Here is a 10113-nt window from a genome sequence, read left to right on the forward strand (position 1 = left end):
AAGATTTATCAATTAATCCCCCAATTATATATTATAATCTTTGGGCCGTTACACATAACCACCATCCAATTCGCAGTCCAACTGTTGCACGGTTGTTAAAGTAGTTTGTGGGCTTTCTTGTGATGTTTGAAAGAACTGCAAACATAAATATAATGAGCACAATAAAAGAAATGCCAACAACAAATAGTCATTTTATTCACTGAATAATATTACATAAAATTGAGTTATTGTCAGAACAGATTGCAAGCATGCCAATCTAATTGGATTTCAGGTCACCTATTCTAACAATCTCCCACTTGACCTAAAGCCAATCACCCATTGACCACAAACACATCTTATCTAGATGCCGAGTATAGGCAATTTGCGACACCTACTTAGTAAGTAGATCCGCTGCGTTTTCTGTTGAGCTGGCTCGGTCAATCCTGACGTCACATCTGCTCACCATCTCTCTAAGCAGATGGTAGCGTCTAAGAATATATTTGGAACGATGATGAGATCTCGATTTCTTTGCTTGTGCTGTCGCCCCATTGTTATCGCAGAAGACAACTACGGGCTCACAATGCTAGGTAGCACACTCAACTCTTAGATGTAGTTTTTCATCCAAACCGCTTCCTTAGCTGCTTCTGAAGCTGCTATGTATTCAGCTTCCATGGTGGAATCCACTGTGGTATCAGGCTTGGAACTTTTCCAAGCAACCAAACCACCATTCAGCTTGAATACAAAACCCGGTTCAGACTTGGCATCATAATCGTCTGACTGGAAGCTAGCATCGCTATAGCTTTTCAATATCAATTCTCCAATACCGCAAATCAAGAATATATCTTTAGTCCTTTTCAGATACTTAAGTATTGTCTTGACCGTGCTCCAGTGCGTCTCCCGGCACATGCCTAATATCTGCTCGTCACACTCAAAGCGTATGCGACATCGGGCCTGGTGCATTGAACAACATATTAAATGCTTCCTACGGCTGAAGCATAGGGGACGCCTAACATCCTTTTAATTTCCTCATTAGATTTGGGAGACTGCTTCTTGGACATCTTAATCCCATGCATCATTGGAAGGATTATCGTTTGAGTTCTCCATTTTGAATCTCTTTAAGACTTTCTCAATATACGAGGATGGGGTCAACCCTAACATCTTTCTAGATCTAACCTTATATATCTTGATGCCAAGGATATAAGAGGCCTCACCTATATCCCTCATCAAAAGTTGTGTGGACAACCATGCTTTTATGTCACCCAACACCTTGGCATCATTCTCAATGAGCAAGATGTCGTGTACACAAAGTACAAGGTATGCAGTAGCTCTCCCACTGATCTTCTTGTATACATAAGGATCGAATTCGTTCTTGATGAAATCATAACCCTGTATGACTTCATCAAAATGTGTTTCCAGCTTCGAAAAGCTTGTTTGAGGCCATAAATGGACCTTTGGAGGCGACAGACCTTCTGTTCTTCTCCAACAGAAGCGAAACCCTCCGGCTGATCCATGTAGATCTCTTCCCCAATGAAACCGTTGAGAAATATTGTTTTTACGTCCATCTACCATATTTCATAATCATACCATGCTGCTATGGCAAGTGGTATCCAAATGGACTTGGCCATGGCTACGGACGAATAGGTTTCCTCAAAATCGACCTCGAGTCGTTAAGTGTATCTTTTTGCCACGAGCCTAGCCTTGAAGATTGTAACCTCCTCGTCAGCTCCAAGCTTACGTTTGTAGACCCATTTGCTCCCCCAACAGGTTTAACACCTTTAGGTGGGTCGACGAGGGTCCAAACTTGATTTGAACCCATCGATTCCATTTCAATCTCATGGCGTGAAGCCACTTATCCGAATCAATGTCCGACATTGCTTCTCCATATGTCTTTTGGATCATTTTTCAATTGATTAGTCAATCCAAGGAATCTGTAACTATTAGGCGGTCATGATTCTCTGGTCGACCTATGTAGGACTAGAACACTATTAGTGGAAACTATAGGCTCAAATAATATTCCTTCGTTCTGCTGAGGTGTATCACTTGTTTACTCAAGTAGCACATTATCCCGTCAGCAATACGTAGGAAAACCCTTTTCCAAGAACACTATGTTTCTTGAGACAAAAACCTTTTGCTTAGACAGATCATAAAATTAGTATCCCGCGGTTTCTTTTGAATATCCGATTAACCTGCACAGACTAGATCTTTAATCTAGTTTGTCTCCCACTAACCTCTTGACGTATGCAGGACTACCCCACACTCTCAAATACTTGTAGGACGCAGGTTTCCCTTGCCATATCTCATATGGCGTCTGGGCCACCATCTTAGATAGCACCATGTTAAGCAATTTGGCTGCTGGCTCAAGAGCTTGACCTTAGAAGGAAAGGGGCAATTCCATAAATCTCATCATGGATCAAACCATGTCCAACAGGGTTCGATTCCTCCTTTCAGCCACGCCAAGTTGTGGCGTTCTAAGAGGAGTCCATTGAGAGAGAATTCTATTCTCCTTTAAATAATCAATGATTTCACCACTCAAATACTCTAAGCCTTGGTCTGACCGAAGGGCTTTAATTGTACGTTCAGTTTGATTACTTCAAGTCTGTATTTCTTGAACCTTCCAAAGGCCTCAAACTTGTACCTCTTTAGGTAAACATAACAATACAGTCAGTGATCATCAGTAAAGGTTATGAAGTACGAGTGTCCTCCTCTAGCCAAAGTATTTAATGGACCAAAGACGTCTGTATGGATCAAATCTAGAAGACCGTGGCAAGCCCACTTTGTCCAACAAAAGGCTTCTTGATCATTTTTCCTTTTAAATAGGATTCACAAGTTGGTAGGTTATCCAAATCGTCTACCTCTAGACTCTTTGAGTCTACCAACTTTCTCATCCTATCCTTTGAGATATGGCCGAGTCTTGCGTGCCATAACTGTGTGTTTTCATGATTATTTAATTTTTGTTTGTGTTGGGCAGTCATTATCCAGTTAGACTGTTGGAGAGTGTAAAAGATCATTGACTAATGTACCAAGCAGATGAGAGTTATTATCAATCATCAAATAAAAACCATTTTTATTGATCGCAAATTTATAACCAAACATTGTCTAAAACAGGAATGAAAATAATATTCTTGATCGTGCTCAATACATAATAATAGTCTTTTAGTTATATCTGAATATGATCACTAATAACTAAGTCGAGAGATCCCACGGCTTCTGCAGCGACGACCTTCCCATTGTCTAGCCTTAGAATCATCTCATCCTTACTTAGCTTTTTGCTTCTTTTCAGCACCTACAAGTTATTATAGATGTGAGCTCCATAGCCGATATCCAATACCCAAGAAGCAGAATTAGTTATCATATTCACTCCAATCACAAACGTACCTGGGTTGGAGAGGAGTTGTGGGCATTCCCTCTTCCAATGCCTTTTTCCTTGGCAATGCATGCAGATATCATTTGCCTTCAATCGTTAAGAACTGCCAACCTTCCCTTTCCCTTTGCTCATTCCCATGGGAGCAGTAGGCACGCTCTGAGCGCTAGCAGTGGTTGTGATAGTTTTTCCCCTGTCCTTTTTCTCTTCCAGCGTCCGGCCCTCTTGCCTTTCGCTGAGGTTGAAGCCTCTCCTACCAATACCGACAGCGTGGACTTGTGGATTGTTGCCTCATCTTAGACCAGCATATTAATCAACTCATGAATAGACTTCTCAAGTCCATTAATGTCGTAGTTAATAATAAATGGGTCGTAGGACGAGAAAGTGATTGAACGATCACGTCAACGTACGTGTAATTGTCATGCCCAACTTTAAGGTCTTCGAGCTTCTCCATTAGAGATAGCATCTTAACCCCGTGACTTTGTATAGACGATCCTTCGACCATCTTGGTCTCGATGAATGCTTTTGCGGTGGCATAACTAATATGCCTATTAGGAACCGCATAAACTTCCTTCATGCAGAGCATTATCGAGGGAACATCATCCAGCCTGTTATATTACTTTTGGATGTCATTGGACATAGAAGACAATATGATACTGTGGACCTTGCGGTTTTTCTCAATCCACTTCTCGAACGTGACACGTTCTTCAAGTGAAGACCCTTCCGGTAAGGCTATTGGAGTGGCTAGTCCAAGACATGGCCCTAGTTCTCGAAATCTAGGACAATCTTCAGATTTCATAGCTAGTCTTTGTAGTTCGTGCCATTGAATTTATTAGTCTCCATTATCATGGTTAATGGGTCTTAGATATTTTCTAATAAATAAAAAATTAAATAGAAATCGGTGAATGATTGTAATAATATAAATTAAGCTTAAAGACTTGGTCTTTAGTCTTTAACTCTCTCACTATTTATACGAAAGCCCATCACTCTCAAGTAGGGCTGCGGGAATAACTTTTATTATGGGCATGGGATCCACAAGTGAATTTTTAATGCCCCGTTTTTACAATTCACATGGCAAAAGTCTTGTGGGAGGTATCCAACACCATTCTCATTCCATGAGATTCCCTAGATCTTTTGCCTCACCTCTTCACATGATTTCAAGAACTCCAAAAGAATCATGTTACTGGGTGTTAGGCCCCACCCATCAACCAAACCACATTTCATTTGTCGCCCCCCACAACTCGTGAAACAGGAAAACGGTGAACATGTTTCTTTGTTCACAATAATGGTGCAGCTTTCCGTTATCCCAAATATGTCACGACTCGTGAGACCACACTTGGGTAGCGGTAGCTTCCTCACCACATTGCTGGGATGGAAGGCTTGGAGTCATTATGGACCTAATATTCAACTTGGTCCAACCAAGTGAGAGTTATTTTGAGTTTTAGACCGAGACCTCATCACGTATTAACATTGCATGCATAAATATCAAATACTATTTAAAGTATTTAAATAAATGTGTCGCATGCAATGAAACCTAGAATACCCCTTTAGGATTATCACGAGCTCAACCTATGCGACCCACTGAGCCCGCAGTGAAATCTAAGGACTGTCTAAGGTAGGCCTATGCTATTACAAAATATTTTATCCATCAACATATTGACGGGCCTTGTGACATCTCCATGGGCCGTCTTCTCTGTGGGCCTCCTCCTTCGTGGACCTTTTTCTCCATAGGGTTGCTTAAAAAATAAAAAGCCTTGTAAAAAATCCTATACTGCTCTCATTACAATTTAAAAAATAACCCTGATCTGAAATTGGGGGGAGTACATTAGGAGGGACATAGCAAGCTTTATTATTCCAAGGCTAAAAACGAGAAGGAGGGAGAAAATAAATAACAAGGGCACACGATCCCACCCAACCAAATTAAAAGACATACATGCGGTAAAGGGCTCTGTAATCATCTATTCACATTCATTCTAGCACATAATGACAATTAATCATGCTAGACAAGAAAGTGAATATCCCAAGAAAAATATCGAGATATCCAATATCACAACAAATAATTATTTGCAGAAAATAATAAGTTTAAAATTTGCAACTCAAATGGATGATTAAGCCTCGTGCATCCAATGCACGCAAATCAACCAAATTAATTAAATTAATTTAATTCTATAAAAAAAATCTAATTTTCCAGAAAAATAAAAAAAAAACCGGCCCAATCGTTGGCCGTCAGCGGCAGTATAGTGGTCGCACTGCCTGCGCGCACGTTGGCCAGGCTGCTCGTAGGCTCTCGCCCTTGGGCGCCCGGCCCACGCGCGCTGTGCACTGCTACAGTACCATTTTTTTTTTATTTCCACACATTAAACTGAAATTAAAAATAAGTATTTACCAGAAAATCTAATTTTCATAAAATACTTAAATCATCCAAAATTGTAAAAATTAAATTAATGAATTTTCTCATATAATTATTCAAGAATATATAAGCAAAACATATATCATGCTTCAAAAGCAATTAAAATATCTTGTCATGCTTATTCACAAAAATCATAGCCCCTACTTCGAATCGGGCTCTGATACCACTTGAAAACACCGCAAAATACGAGTGGATCGGTCTAGGAACGCGCCAGCAAAAACAGAAATATAAAATTACGTAATAGTTCCAAGGGGTGTACCCTTGGAGTTCCTGAGCATTTGATATAGTTAATAATAAACGACAATAAAATTAAACGGGACTAATGGTTGAATGAAAAATAAGAGGTACATAAATCATAAATCTAGAATTACCTTTTGATTTGATTTACTTCAAACCTTTTTCGTTTGATCCGTTCACGCAAGACTTCAATGTAGAAGCCCTCTAAAGTTGGGTCCACACCATACCAAAACTTGGGATCCCTCAACTCAAATTGCTAGAAAAAAATTGGGGAGAAAAATACACCAAGTGTGTATGGAAGAGGGGGTTGGCGGAATGGGTGCTTAGGGTAGGAATTTTTTTTTTTTTTTTTGTTATGTATTCATTAGTTATTCAAAATAACCAATATACATATATATACCTTGTATAGATATATTAGAATGTGTCTAGGTTCATTCTATCATCCATAAGATAATAAATTTTTTTATTCCAAATAAAGGATGACTAACATGACACTTTTTAAAAGTGAATTTCTTAGTCAATAATTTCCTTTCTTAGAAATTTCCAACACTTAATTGAGGGGTGCTTGGGCCGATTTTAATAATAAATAAAACACAAGGCTCAATTAATTTTAATTCATTTCAATTTAATTAAAGCTCGCCTAATTAAGCCCATCATATATTTAATCGAATTAAATATATGAGCCTAATGAACCTTTATTAATTAATAAGTCCAACTTAGTAAATAATAAGGGCAAGCCCAATATAAATTAATCTTATTAATTTATTCTTGGGCTCCTCCATCCAATGGATCCCTCTTATTTATAAGTAATTCAATTACTTTATAAAATTAATTCTCAATTAATTCATCATCTCTATTCTCGGTGATTTGTGTGTAACTCTTTAGGTTCACCTTTCAGTTAGATTAGCGCTAGTGTCAAACATTATTATTAATTAAATCTAATTTAATTAATAATACTCGATCCTTAATCAAGAAAGCCCGTCACCATGGTTGGCCATCTAGCAATGGTCCATAGCACTAGAGTCTAGGCGAATATCCATGTGAACTATTAGGCTCTCGAGTTCATACGGGTACAGTCCTTTCCTCTACCGTCTCCCGGCCTTAGTCTAGGGCATGAAATTGGGTATCTGTTCCCATCTTGGACTAGGCGTCTACGCTTAATACTTGAGATTGTTTTACGCCAATTGCTCAACATAGGAACCTCTTTTTTCTATTCGATCATGACTGAGGCCATAGGTTAATAGTGCGTAGACACATCTCCAAGTGCATAGGAGATACCTTTGTCACGTTTTGACAGGGGATGGATCCTCTTCTTGGAACTCACCGTCCTCGCTACATGCTTTGACTGCACTGGACAAGGCTTATGATGACCGTATTTGGGACACGATCACCTCTCGCACAAATCCAAGATACAGTCATCGCACGCACGTGACTTCCGTGATTCCTTAAGTTTGAGGACTACTCACGTACTATCAAAGTCGGTGATTCGAGTCATATCGACCAAGCCTCTAAGGCTTCCATATGATAATCCCCGCTAGTCAATTCAGTCGATCCAACACCTAGCAAATTGACCCACTAAGATCGCATAGACATCTCACGTTTGTCGCCGATGAAACACGACACTCATCAAATGAATGCGACTCTTAATGCAAGTCCCCATAGGATACTCGATGCCATTCTCGGGTCCTGGATTTAGCACATTTCAGATCCAACCCTAGACAGTTGGTTTCATGACCGCCATCCGATACACAGTCCAATTGTTGCATGGTTGTTAAAATGGTCTGTGGGCATCTGTTGTGACGTCAAAGCAGTGCTTGACGTTATTTGCTATGCACAATAGACACATACGCCAAATACTAATACTTACCTATATTCGTCGAGACAAAATTGCTAAAATAAAGATTGCTTGAATGATTCTCAAAATCGCCAATCTAATTAACTTTTGGTCACCTATTCCAATAAAAGTAGTATGAGTATAATAAATATATTGAGAATATCATAAGTACTAAATAAGTTATTAAACAATATTCGTACATTTCCACCAGTCTTTTAATATTTCATTTATCAAAGTTCAAACATGCGTTCCATTTTTTTCTAAATAACTAGACTTCCTAAGCTTTCAAGGAATATATTTAATTTATAAACTAAATCATAAAAACTCATTTAATCAAACCCCTTATATCTTTCTAGCTATCGTTCTTAATAACATCCCTAAATTGATTCATCATAAGAATCTCATCTTCTTTCTAATAATCATAATATTTCTCAAATATAATTTTTTAATATTTATGTAGTTTTCTAATATTTTTATGAATTTTCTAAATAATATAATTATATAAATTAATAAAAATTTAAAATCACAGGCTACATCTTCCTATCATCTCTCCAAGCAGGTGATGGTATCTAAGATATTTTCTTGGACCTGTGAGATCTCGGACCTTTTACATTATGCCATTGCCTAGTTGTCATCCTCCAAGGTGACTATTGGCGCGGCTATGCTAGGTAGCACACCCAACAACCGGATTGTTTTTCTCTCCTAACCGTTTTCCAATATAACTTTTAAAGTTTGTCATACATTCAATTTTTCATGATAAGGTTCCTTGTGGTATTCCACTTGGAACCTTTCCAATATTACAACATTATCATAAATCTCGAATGTACGTTCGTTTTGAGATTAGATATTATTCATATGATGTTGGAGGCTACTATCGCTATAGCCTTCCAGAATCAACTCTCCATTAATGTGCGTCAAGAACTCTTCTTCAATCCTTATTCAGGTATTAAAAATAGCCCTTCAGCAGCTGTTTGTTGCCTCCTCAGTGCACACTCAATATCCATTTTTATGATTAAAAAGCATAAGCAACATCGGACTCAGTGCATCAAACACCATTCCATGCACCTTACAGTAAAGACGTAGAAGATGTCAAACATCTAAGCTCCTCATCAGTCTACCATGACTGAATCTTCGATAGCTTATCCCTAGATAGGAATCCAATTCCTATTATGGAGAATTTTACAAACAATGTTCGTGTTTTAGACATCGAAGACATCTTTCTATCATTCCAAATGATCGAGACATTCTAACATCTAAAACACTTGTAACATAATTGAGCTCCCACTGACCTTCCACTTTGTTCTTGACCAAGTTATATTTTTTACCATCCGTTTTAGTCATTTATTTTGAGCATGCATAATCCAATTATGTAGTATCGATAATTAATAACTCAATAGAATCAATAGAATCTTTTATTGATCAAGTTTGTAGTCTAATTTGTCCAACAATTGACTAACGACTTGATCATGCTGGGTTACATAATTGTATACTATTTCAAAATGAATACTAATAGCTAAGTTTATGTAGTCTTATTACTTTTGTAGTAATGGCTTAGCCATTCCTTAGCTTTAAGACTACTTATCTTAGCATTCTATTCCTTTTCATTACAGCAAACCATTTGCAGAAATGCGTTCCAAGAGCAAGTGTCTAACACTTGGGAATATGAATAGTAATCATCTTTGCTCAACAAATGCCATGGCTTGGGTGGAGGGGAGTTCACGATACCCCCTCTTCTAATGCCCTTTAAATTTTGACTATTGAACCATTATTCGATTTTTCCTTTTACCTTCGCCCATTAAGGCGACAGGAGTGCTCAAGACCTTGCAACAGCTGAATTTGCTTCATCTTCTTTCTCATTCAGCGTTTGGCTCCCTTGCCTTTCGCTTTTGGGGTCGATGCCTCCAAATCCAATACCATCAGTGCAGATTCTTCAATTATTGCCTTGTATTGGTCTAATCATTTTATCAACTCATGAAATGGTCTTCTCAAGCCCATTTAGAGCTTATAATAAATAAATCGAATGAGGGATGAAGGGACCTAAAGGATTGAGTTAATGTACATCTTCTTTTAAGATCAACATTGGGGTCTTAGAGCTTCTCCACAAGGGATTGCATCTTAGCCCAATGTTTGTATACAGACGACCTTCAATCAACTAGGCTTAAAAAAATGCTTCCATCGCGATATATCCAATATACCGGTTCGACGCCGCATAAATTGATTTATGTGGAGCATTTGTTGACCAATAATGTCCAGCCTGTCACACTGCTAATGAATGACAGAAGCAGGTATGAT

The 10113-nt window shown here is 38.4% G+C and overlaps 1 pseudogene; it reads right to left on the reverse strand.

Moving 5' to 3' along the window:
• Positions 1-301: 301 nt before the first annotated feature.
• On the reverse strand, positions 302-992 carry LOC148786696 (secreted RxLR effector protein 161 pseudogene; annotated as a pseudogene).
• Positions 993-10113: the final 9121 nt, after the last annotated feature.

Source organism: Sesamum indicum, linkage group LG10 (genome assembly GCF_026168435.1).
Source record: "Sesamum indicum cultivar Baizhima isolate 11 linkage group LG10, ASM2616843v1, whole genome shotgun sequence".
In the NCBI taxonomy this organism is placed as follows: Eukaryota; Viridiplantae; Streptophyta; class Magnoliopsida; order Lamiales; family Pedaliaceae; genus Sesamum; species Sesamum indicum.